At 35.0% G+C, this 13,171-nt stretch overlaps 1 pseudogene; it reads left to right on the top strand.

Annotated features, from left to right (window-relative positions):
• Positions 1-10,237, top strand: part of LOC123818703 — a 35,854-nt pseudogene extending 25,617 nt beyond the window's left edge.
• Positions 10,238-13,171: the final 2,934 nt, after the last annotated feature.

Raw genomic sequence — 13,171 nt, 5'->3', positions numbered from 1 at the left:
TATTTGCCAGGTTTCTATGCTGTGATGATTTTCCTTTTCTCTTTCCAAAGTGTAGTCTTTGGAATCAAGACACTATGCATCCCACATTTAAGGTGTAGGAAATTCTATACAGAATTTTAACACTGGTAAGTAACAGGGTAGAATCATTATGATAGATTCAGTAAAATGATATAATTAGAATATAGACATAGGCATAGACATATATAATATGTATTTTCAATCATCTGTACCATTTATATATGTATTTTATTTATCTCTGTATCTATAGAGAAACTATTATATTCCAAGTTGTATAAACTTCAATGGCAAGGATAAACTTAGAGACTGAGAGAGAAATAGAAAAGCTTTCCATTGTGAATTTTAAAACTATTTCATAAAGCTTTATTAAGTCAATCATATTGTGGTAAGAGTAAGATAGACTGAAAAAAAGGAGTACCATGAAAAGAAAAAAGATTCTCTGGATTGGAGAGCTTTATATCTATATCAAAACAGACACAAAGGAAACTATCTTAGAAGCTGTATGTAATTAACAATATGAAGCCAAAAACGTAAAAAACTTAAGAGTCATTGACAGTCAGCCATAACAGAAAAAAAAAGAAAATGTTAAGAATTTTCACCACTAGAACATACATGATGTTTTTTATTTGTGTGTATAAATATATATATATATATATATATATATATATATATATATATATATATGCATACCATATAGCTTGGTGTACAATTAAGAATTCATATCACTATAGAACATGGATTAAATTATGATAAGAGTTAATTATACAATTTTACTTGCAAATTAGGGAAACTGATACAATATATCCAACATGAAATCTATCTCTATCAACAGAGGAGATATACTGGTTCATGAGCGGTAAGGAAGGCTTGAGACATAGTTTGATCAGGGATTAATCTCTATTTACTTAAGATTTCTTCATTTTGTCCTCTTCCTTTGTCCATAGGCTGATTCCTGCACGATTAAAGGTGATTTGAAATAACAGATTTTAAATTTTCCTCTGAGTAAGGGAAAAACACTTCTAACCTAGCTATTCAAAGGATAATCCTGTAATTTATTCACAGTTGAGATGATAATTTTGGGTAGGCCAATAGAATTTGTTGGTTGTTTTAATAGAACTTTCTACCAAACTGGGTTCTTGAAGCAGAAGGCTGAGTGTAAACCTGTGCTTATCTAAATAAAAACGTGCAGAGTCTTAGGAAGAAGGAAATATAGTAATCTACTATATCAAATGTTCTATGTCCTAACATATTAAGGAATATATTTTTCTGCTTATATTAATACCCTGTTAGTTATGAAAAAGTTACCATCTATGTTCTGCTTATTATCCAGACAATATGAAAATGATCCATGTACTTAACTATAATTTAATGATCAATATATCACAATTTTAAAGTCAGACTTTGTAACTTAATAAATATGTAATTATTTTAGAAATTTTAACAGGGTTTCAGAACACTAAAATCATGACCATTTGAAACTGGTATTGTCACATATTCCAAATGCATGGATGTGTGAGAGATTTGTGAAATCAACTGTGTAACTTTTTCTACTGGAAACATTTTTATTAAATTTATTGTGGTAACATTGGTAACTAACATTATACAAGTTTCAGCTGTACAATTTTGTAATACATCATCAGTATATTCTGTTGTGTGCTTACAACCCTAAATCTAACTTCCTTCCATCACCATATATTTAACCCCCTTTATCCTCTTCATCCTTTCCAGTTTCCTCTAACAATGACCATATTGTTATCTGTATCTATGGGTTTGTTTATTCATTTGTTGCTTTCTGTTTTATATTGACATATGAACAAAATTATGTTTTTCTCTGTTTCTCTCTTATTTTACTTAGCATGATACTCTAAAAATCCATCCATGATGTTTCAGATTGTCTTTCTTATGGCTAAATAGTGTTCTATTACTTACCACATCTTCTTTATCCAATCACTGGTTGAAGGACACTTAGGTTCTTTCCGTGTCTTGGCCACTGTGCATAATGCTGCAATAAACATAGTGGTACATATATCTTTATGTGTGTTTTCAGAATTTTGGGGTAGATACCCAGAAAAGGGGTATACAAATGAATATATAGAAATTAGTAGTCTGTGAAATTTTTGAACTTATTTAATTGGTATATGCAAGCATAGATAATAAGTCAAAAATATGTTTATTGTAGCTATGTCATGTATGCCATGTTACTTACTATTATGACTTTTCCATACTCTGACACACTTGCATATATATTTTTGTTTAGGCTTTTTCATTTTTTAATTCATAAATTGAAATCTTGATAAAGCTTCCTTAAGTCATCTATTTATTCTTTTTCAAGGCCCACTTTTGTTATAGAATATTTCCATGCTCCTATTTATTTTAAAGATTATTTAGGAAATTCTCAACAACTTCCTTTCATCTTTCAGGAGCTCTATCTTATTTCTAATAAATTACATGTCTTCTAAATAATGATATTGCTCATGGACTTAGAAAACCACATCACAGTTGTTTGTCTGCACATTCTGATGTTGTCCTGCTCTGTTTCTTAGAGCAATTGAGGAGCTCTATAAGACATAGGTACCCTAATTTGCCATCTTAATGGTCACAGAAAGCCTAATAATACTAACATGATTTATTAATCTTTTCCTTTACTATGCCCCAACTTTTCCCTAGGAACAGAATAATGTTAAAGAAACTCTCTTATGTAAACAATGAAGATCAATATTTTCAAATGCGTCTTTTTGAAAAGCAAATGCAAAATGTACTGTAATAGGACAAGAGAATTTCTAGTGAAGGGACTATTTTCTTAAGAAGATAGAATTTTGGAAGAAGAAAAGGGGGCACCATCTAGAAGGGAGGAAGTTTCTCACAGACAGCACAAATTCTAATGCATACAACTTGACTTTTCACAAATGGACCAATACTTAAATAATACATTTTAATCAATTAAAGTGGTATAGGAATTGCAAAGAAAATAATGTGATTTCCCTTTGTTTTCTAAAATTTCATAACTCAGATGAGAAGTATACTTCTATGAAATTGTACATGTATGTATATGTGTGAGTACACACATATATGCATTTGTATGTGTGTGTATAAGAATATATAGCTACATAGATATATCCATACATATGTACATCAATATACACATACATGTGTATGTATATATAACTGTATATGTCTACAAATATATAAATAAATAGATAGGTAATATCCAGATGGATATATATTTAACCATATGGAATTGCTGATATTTGACTATTTTTGACTCATAGAAAAAGCAATTTTATTTCCCAGTCAAATAATAGCTACCAGAGAAATTTGGTTAGAAGTATAGTGAGAACATCCAGTGTCATGAAATTAATATTGCCCTTGAAAATTTGGATTCTCATTTTAATTCTAATTCATAACATTAATTATTAAATTTACCAAATTTATGATTTTTAGAAGGTTACTTTCTAGGAAAACTGTTAGGAACTGCTCTGCCTGGTTTCAAGAGCGGTAACCCCCCTATGTTTAAGGCTGAGTGAGTAATCTTTGGACCATAAGCCACTAAGGAGACAAAGCTTGTCTCCCTGGCAGGGGCAGCACCTCTGCCTCTTTTACTTCACCCTGCTTGTCCCTCAATGCTTGATTGGTTAGCCAATGATGGGTAGGTAAGATTCCTCAAGGGCGGGATGACCTAATACAGGCACGATCATGGGGCCCCCCAGGGAAGGACTTGGGAGCTACAGAAAAAGGGTGATGGACCCTCACCCCTTGGCTTTGACATAGCCTGAGTCCTCATTCTGTCTGCAAGAAGTCTCCTAATCTTTTGGCTGCCTTACTTCCCCTGTCTGAATTAAGACTGAAACAATGCCTTAAGCTTGAAACAATGTTGGTGGTATGTACAGCCCTGTGCTAGAAGGGGCGAGTTCCCTAGGGCAATCAGGACTAAGAAAGAATATGTAAAATCCTGTGAAACCTGCTTTGTTTAGAATGTTCTCAATTAAATGATAAGGATCCATGCAGGGAGTTTGTTCCCCAAAGTGGTATGGCCATTTAGCTGTCTGACCCTGACTCAAAATAGGTCCTGAGTTCTTTATATGTTATCTATTGTTTGATCGTTACTGCCTGATAATGATTAATGAGCTTTACATATACACCCTGTATTCCAATGCAAATTGAATCCAATAAAACTTCTCAAGTCAAGGGTCCAGGTGATCTCTTCTTGAGAGGGTGGCCGAGGTGCTCTGAGGCTTGCTCTCCTTTTGAGAGAGAAGTCATGCCATCCATTTCCCTCCACAGGACTTGGTAGTCTGTGTGAATTTATTTAGTCTCAATCATAATGCCATAGACACTGTGGGCTGGTGTCCATGTCAGACAAGGTTTAATCATTTGTAACATAAGGAAGGTTATTAAGGTCCTAGATTTTTTCTCCTTAGCTTCAAATGTTTTTATACTCATTCATATTTTAATATTTGTTGAATTCACTCAATAAATATTTTGTGATTTCTTTTGATACCCAAAGGCTTTGAGAGTATAGCAGTGACCAAACTGGGAGAAATTCCTTTATAAATGATAAATAATACCTATTTATCCATCAATTACCTAGAATTATAGAAATTTTTTTTAAGAAAATACACTATCCATGACCTCAGAGTTATTCTGAATATAAAGATTACCCTCTAAATCCAAGGATACCTGCTGGGTGGTAGATGTAAAGAACTGTCTATCCTAACGTGTTGCTCACCAGGAAATTTGGAGAATGCCACTCAATGCTGCCACTTTTGAAAATCTACATCTCAAGATAATCCTAAAGTTGGTCTGCACGTTTTATCAATTTCAATAAGAATGCAATGAGTTGGAGCAGCAAATGTGAGCAGAAAGTAGAAGAGTCATTACTAAATTTTCACTTGTTTTAAATTCAAGGCATGGCTTCTCAGTGGTTTGAGCATTTGTACATAAAATGTCCTGGTTTTACATATTATTAAAATACTTTGGCCACTTGTGCTAAAACCAAGACATTTGTCCATAGCAACTAAAATTTGTATTCTGTGGCCCTCCTCTTCCCATTAACCTTTTTGCTTAGCAACTGCATTCATTGCTGGGTGTCCAGAGAGCTAGCAGAAAACACATTCTCTTCAATGACTACAATAAACATTTTGACCTAGTGTTTTTTCTTACACCAATTCAGGCATATGGATTTTGGTTTTCTTTTTTCTCTCCTGACACCAAACACATGGTATTTTTTCCATCATCACTTCTTCAACTCTCTGAGACCAACTAGTTATCTAAGAATTCAATTCTGATGCTGTCAACCTGGAGTTAGCATCAGATCCTTCGTTAAAGGACCCAGTCCCACAAGACTGTCCACACTTCAGGCACCATTTTCAAATCCCTGTCCACTGGTATTTCTGACCCACTATCTACTAATAAATCATGAGTTCCCATAATCTCTACTTAGGTTTAATAATTCTTTAGAGAGACTCTTGGAGCTCAGGAAAGCTTACTATTACTAGTTTGCTGTGAACTATACAACTCAGGAACAACCAAATAAAAGAAATTCATAAGGCAAGGTTTGGTGTCAAACCAAGAACTTGGCAGTTCCAAGAAGTGTGGAACTCCCTGAATCTTTCCTGGCATACCACTTTCCCTGCACCTTGATGGTTTTTCTGACCCAGAAACTTCCTGAACCCCATCTTTTAGGAATTTTTTAAAAGGTTTCATTATATAGGCATGCTTTGATTAAATCACTGGCTATTGGTAATTAGCTCAATTTTAAGACCCTTTCATTCTCTGGAGGGTGACAGTGGGACAGAAAATTTCAAGCATCTAAATAATCAATGTTTGGTATTTCTGGTGACTAGCCCCCATTCTAAAGGTATCTGAGATACTACCCTGCCAAAAGTTGCTTCGTTAGAATAAAAAGCAGCTTCTGTCATCTTTATCACTCAGTAAATTCCAAGGGTTTTGAGAGTTCTGTGCAGGAACTAGAGATAAAGATCAGATGTCTTTTTTATCATACCACAACCACAGGCAGAAGACTTTTTAAGACTTCCCAGTTGCTGCAGTTATAGCTGTACTAAAATATTGAATATTTTAGGGATAAGTGAGATTCAGCTTTTTCATCACTCAATCAGGTATAGAGGCAGTATAACTCTAACAAATTGCTCAGAGTGTGAAAAATAATTAAAGAATACACAGACTAGTTAATAATCCTTGTATAATAAAAATAGTATGAATATTTCTATGATTCTTTAAAACATATATACAGTAATTATAACTTGATGAACTGCAAAATTAGTTCTCCTACAATTCTCTAATTAGCACCTTTGCAGGCTTTTCTCTATTCAACTTATCATGTCAACTTATTTTATCTGAAAGAATATAGAACAATTCAGAATGAGAGGAGTTAACAGTTTCATTTTTTAATTTTGAAATGCTTGTATTGTTATCAATCTTTCCCTACTCTTTAAATAAATGCTATACATTTAAAATGTATTATTTTACTTATAACTACTCTATATTTGCATGTTTAAAATGTCCAAATTTATCATTCCTGAAAGATTGGTATAATTTCATAGAAGTAAGACTTGATGCATGAAGATTTTCATGATGTTTTAGGTTTGTAAGTAAATGCTGCCTAACAAAGGTAATAATACCTTCTTCCTAAAATGGAGAAAACATTGAAGCCAATTACTTGAGGGTTGACTTAATAATAATGGGCCTGGAGTTCTGGGAATATTAATGTGATTACATCATTTCTGCTCTGACCACCAAAAATTTTGGTTTTAGCTTCAGTAACTATACTAGTTTAAAAAGTTATGAGACCATGGTCTCAACCACTTGTTTTTAGTCTAATTATGATCCACTGATTTAGTTTTTTATTGCAGCTTTAGCATGCTCTACCAAAAATTTATTTGTGTGTGTGTGTTTGGTAGTTTTTTCCACTTCATCCAAGACTCTATATAAAGGGATACCTTAAAGGCAACTTTATCAGCCATAAAGGAGTAAATAATCTTTGGGTTACCAAAGGTAGCTTTGCTTTTGGGTGGAGAGTGATGTAGAGGATCACTTAAAATGCTAAGAGAAGACCTTAGAATGCTGAATGAGTTCTTTTACTATATGAGACCTTTTGTGTTGTGATTGCAAAATGAGAAGCTTCCAAAGCTGGTAAGAGACTAGAGTATATCAGGGGATGTGGGGTTAATTGAGATTAAATATATAAGAAAAAGGGGTCACAGAAACAAATCATAATTTAGAATTTCAGGGCCAGCTGAGCTCCTTGAAGAGGACGTTTTGAGGATGTGGATAGGTTTCCCCACTGGGCCGTGTGAGCATACTCATTTCAGTAGCATACTGAATATTCTAGACTTCTCTTGTTCTCTGGACTCAATGACCAGCGGGTTTTACTGTCCTCAGTAATACTCACCGTCACTGTGGGACATAATGCACTCTTAATTGCTTGTTCATATGTGAATCAGGAATTTTTCTCTTTTGATCTTTTTAAAATAGAATTTAACTTGACCAGCTGCTCTTTCCTCACTCCCTCATGGGAATCACTGTAAGAGATTATGAACTGTAACCTTCCTGATTGCATTAAATTGGCAACTTCTAGGGTAAGCAAGAGACTTTGGGAGTAGACTAGGGCATGTTAATTGTGTCTAGCACTGAAGAAAGGAAAGGTGCTTACTGTACATCAGAGATATAATGAGAAAGAAGAGAGTACATCAGTTTCTGTGAAATTCACATTATGGTGAGAAAGGATGTTCTATTAAGCTCTTGTGGTTAAAAGCAAGAGAGTCATGCAAGTTACTCTAGTAATAAAGAATATGTTCACTCAAGCAAAAAAAATGCATAATTATGCCAAAAGCAGCTAGAAATCATAATATTGCAGACCACTGAGAAAATTTAGACACCTAAGTTTCTTCAGGAATCTAAGGCAGTACTGAGAATATCAGCTGTAGAAGATTGAACAGAATAACTAATGATTATGTGAGCTCTGCTATGACTCATGACCTTCTAAATTTCTGTCATTTCCCCTTTTTGCTACAAGATTACTTTTTCTTACTCTCCACTGTACATAAACACTTAATTTGTCATATAACTCCTGTTTACTTGTAACTTTTGCTTCCTTATAACTTTGGCATGCCATGAACATTTATGAACCTAGTGCTTCCTTGCCTGTCATAAACCACCTCAGAGTTTCCTTAAATAAAACTTTTTAGCTTTATTCCCTGCTAAAAACTGCCTTATTGCCTCCATATTTTCCAATTCAAATTCCTGAAAGATTAAACATGATCACATAGTTCATCTGAGTTTTATGTTCAGTCTATTGAACAGGTAACCTTGGATTTGGTGCTCATCCATCATCTGATATTCTATGAATTAGGGAGTCAAATGATTAAAAACAGTGTTACTTAGAGTATTTTTTATGATTCAACAGTAGAAAAGCTTGAGATGATGGACTTGTTTTCTGGAAAGAATACTTTAAGAGCAGTGTAAAGAGTACAGATGATAAGATCACATAAAATGCATTATGGGAACAAAAGGAGATACTAAACAACCAAAATTAGCAAATCAGAGACATTTTGTACAAACTGTGTACTTGAGTTAGAGTTGAGTAACCACTTTCTAGGTCATTAAGTAGGTGGCAGAGCTTTTTAAAAGGAAAGAGGAGAATATATGCCAATGTACAGAGACAGGAAACTATAAGTATTTGACCAACTATAAATAAATTGTCTGGTAGAGGAGAAAGAAAAGGCAGAAAATCTGTCAGCAATTATTTTCAGAAATAGTTAAGGGCAGGGTAATAGAAATCTTCCATATCAATAAAAATGATTATAGATATTATTCGATAGGTGATACAGAAACATGGACATTAAGTAGGAGGTGTGTGTTATAATTAGACATGCATTTTATAATGGGCATTCTGGCCCCACATAAGACAGGACTGAAGACAGGCTAAATGAATGATCAATAAGGAATCAAGTACAATGGTGCTGTCATTAGACAACTAGGGAATGGCACTGATGGGTGGACTGAAGACGTAAGGGTAAATACTAAAGCTGTAAAAACACTCAGTGGTCCCTTTCTCTGTGAAGTCACCATCTCGACTGGGAACTTGTGCATATATCGTGAAAACTGGAGGGCCTTTTAGGACCTCATTGCTGTTCAGTATAGCGAGGCTCAGGTTGGCATGCTCCCTGCACCACCTTACTTCCACATTGGCCAAACCAACCTCACGCCTAGATTTCCTGATAAATTTCCTGACAGCAAGTTTCCAGAATTTTAGGGCAACCATAGATTCTGTCTGCTTGAGACCAGTGTCATGGCTCATTATGTGAGCAATGAGGAGCTTCTGGGAAGTACCCCAGAGGTAGCAGCCCATCGAGTGAATGGGTGACCCTTACTGATAGTGACATAATGCCCTCAGCCAGTAACTGGGTATTCCCCACTTAAGGCATCAGGTACTCCAACAAGCAGGCTACAGAGAATGCAAAAGAGGTGATGAGGTGAATTCTGGGGCTGCTGGATACTCACTTCAAGATGAAGACTTTTCTGGTGGGCAAATGTGTGACACTGGCAGGTACCACAGTTGTCTGCACCATACTGTGGCTCTATGAACAGGTCCTGGAGCCTTCATTCTGCCAGGCCTTACTCAATACCAGTTGCTGGCTTCCCATTTGCATTAAACAGCACCATCTTCCGCCTGTCTCTTAGGAGGTGAAACTGTGATAAGATGGTCTAGTTTTATGTTAAAATGCTTGCAGCCAGCCAGCCTAAAAAGAACACCACATGGAAAGATGCCACAGGGGAAGGGAAAACTGTGTGGGAGGAGAAACAGAAGCCCAGGCTGAGCATAAAGAGGAGAAAGAGGAGGTGGCTGCCCCCACTCCTGAGGAATAGATGGGCAATGTGAGCAGGCACGGACTGCTGAGCCAGAGCTAACACTACCTTTGCTCACCTGCCCAAGGCCCTTTGTGTTAGATGATTTTCGCACAAATGCGCCAATAAGGACACATTCCCTGAGGTACCACCATATTTTGAGGACTGTTTTGATGAGGATAGCTATTCCCTGTGGTACTTCCTTGAAGTACTTCTTCCCTAAAGAGATCAATCAGGTCTTCATGAGTTGTACTTTCATTATTGAAATATTTTAGGGATTGGGCAAGCTGAGGAAGATGTGTTTGCTAGTGTCATCCTTTTTGGAATCAACAACAGTTCCATTTTGGGAGTCTAGGTCTGATGCCATGAGCTTACCTTTCTGCTGAGTGCAGACTGACAGCTGATCTAGGAGTCATATAAATGGCACATGCGTGGCAAAGGCTGAATGCTGGTAGCAAGGAGATTCAGATGCTGGTTACAGCATGTGAGCAAAGCTTTCAATTAGGGCAACAATTTCCAGTGGGACGTTTCTCATCATCGCCAAACTTCCTGCACCTGCCCTTCAGAGAGATGGGGGTCATTAAAGAAACTGAACATACAAAGAAAGAAAAAAATCAATGGGCCACAGTGATAAGCCCTTGAATTAAAAACCAATAATAAAATATTAACAATATGAATATTATTTTACATTATCATATTAAAATAATCATTATTTTATATTTTTAGCTATGGGATTTTTATTGAGAAAGACAGCTAAAATTTTATGAATGATGTCTAAAGCACAAAGAATTTTTCACAGAAGTAGAGATGAATGAAGTCTGAGTGATCATTTATCAGATTGCTAAATGTGTTGCTATAAGGTGGTGGGGGAGCATCAGGTACTACAGAAAAATATTATTTCCTCTGCTTCTACAAAACTGAAATTCACCCCCTCAGTTACTGAGGGTCTAAAGCACCTCTGCAGTCAAGAGGATAAAGAATTCATAAACTTATTGTAACATCTTAGATATATAAAGACTGATGTTATGTACAGACATTTGATTCATTTTTTCATTTATAAAATACTTATTGGCAAACTATTTCCTCTGCCTTGGCACATAAATTCAGTGAGGGTGATAAAGACAAAAATAAAGAAGTAAAATATATATTATTTGTCAGATACTGATAACTATGATCAAGAAAAATAAGATGGAAAGTCCCGCTAGGAGCATTGGAGTTTTCCCTGGCTGTGCCCCACTACCCCCACACCCCAGCCTCCTCTTGTCTCCTGCTCAGGCCAATATAAAGGCCAAGGGAAAAAAGCTTCTTTTTTTTATTCCTGGAAGGAAAAAAGACTTAGAACTTCCATCAGACTATCCCTCCTCTTCACACATCTTATATATAAGCTTAGTTTAGACACTTTCAGAGTTTGTTGCATATGTATTGAATAAAAAGCCTATGAAAATAGAGTCGGTCTGACCTCTACAATTTGTATTCTGATGTAATAGAGATGTGATGGAGGTCAGGAACATGACTTTTCAACCACATCCCAGGTCATTTTATTTGAGTGGTCTGCAGAATACAATTTCACAAGTGCCAGTGCAGTTATTCTCATTTCCAAAACAATACATTAGAGTGAAGTCAAGTGATTGTCCTGAAGTGAGCTAGGAGGACAGGTATAAGAAAAAGATGCTAGTGCATATTTCATATACAAATGTTCAGCTTAGCTGCCAGGTGGTATAAAAGGGCCTGAAAGATGGCCAGAAGACTTGCAGCATTTCCAAGAACTGGCCGGGCATGGGTAAACATCCTTGTCAAACTTGTGCTGTATCTGAAGCCTATCTGTAATGCAACTCCCTGCAAGGTACTGTCAGTGGGCATGGCTACTTAGCAGTCATAACTCTGGGATTAATCAACCTGCACCAGAGAGCATTTCTTTCATTATTTAATTTAGGTTGGGAAAATGATTTCCTACTTATAGCATCAGAAACAATCTTTAGGAAATATACAATGATCTTGTTTTTAATCTTTAAACACAAGTCTGAATTGAAATTCAGAAGTTTTTACTTTATGTGTTTACAAATTGAAAAATGAAGGCCAAAGCATAATTCTCACACATTCAATAATGCGCAGTCAACTTAGTTTTGTGGTCTTTTACATGTTTCCTTTAAAAATATGGATTTGCATTCATGTTATGAGGCAATATATTCACTCTGAAGTAGTACCTAATGCAACTGCCTCAGCCACATTCCTTCTGTCTTTAAGGTGATTAATCTACATGTATAAAATATTTATATTTTGGATGTTAGGAATTAGTTTCTTCCTTAAGAAACTTGTTAGTATTTTCATTCTCAGTAGGGAATAGGAGTTGCAACCTTTGTATTTTAATAATATTTGAATAAAAGTTATATGTGTATGGTATAACAGTAATTTACTATAAATGAAAAGGCAGTTGGCTAGCTTCAATAATAATTTTTATTATGGACTTATTTTTTACATCTTCAAGGTTTTATTTCAAATGTGTGTCTTGGAAGGTACACAGTATTTTAGAGATCAAAGAATTTTACAATATTATATATGTTTAGAGGTTTCTTTTCCTCCTAATTAAGCTTAGAAAGTTCACTGGTTCTATACCTTTTTGACTTTCCCTTTTCCAGAATGATGGAAGCACTGATAATAAGCTTAAATTAATTAGAGTAATGGGCTAAGACAGAGTTACTGTAACAGCTGGAAGGATATGGATGTTGCTTCTGGAAGTGCAGTGAATCTAGATATTAACAACAAATGGTCATATGTACTGATATATATCAAATTCACTTTATTTGTAATATTCCCTAGCCTTCCAGTCGGTGCTCTAGGATATTTGTTCCACATCAAGATAAATATATCAAAGGATATTTCATTTTATTTTTTTAAAAAGGACACTTGAAGCAAAGACAATAACTTTGGATAATTTAATGATTAGAAACTTACATGAATTTGAAAATAATTTAAACCTTTAGCTTAACTGATTTAATTAATTAATTGATTTCAGCTTATATTGACATCAGTAGCATAGATACTAGATACTTTAAAAAAGTCAACTAAGGAAATTCGATAAAGTTAAAGATATAATATGGAGCAGGAAATGAGGTTATCATAAAAATAGGTACCATAAATTCTATTTCTTTGCCAGGAGTGGACCAGAATTTTGACATTAATCAGTGAACACAAGGAAAGAAACCTAGTTATTTACGACATCTATAAAAATCTTAAAATAAAAATAGAATAGCTATTTAGGAAACACAAACATATCTCTAAAAAACATAAA

Source organism: Phyllostomus hastatus, unplaced genomic scaffold, assembly GCF_019186645.2.
Source record: "Phyllostomus hastatus isolate PE091 unplaced genomic scaffold, TTU_PhHast_1.1 phas_contig_29, whole genome shotgun sequence".
Lineage (NCBI taxonomy): Eukaryota > Metazoa > Chordata > Mammalia > Chiroptera > Phyllostomidae > Phyllostomus > Phyllostomus hastatus.
The sequence above is the reverse complement of the archived record's forward strand: the minus strand, read 5'-3'. Positions and strand labels throughout refer to the sequence as shown.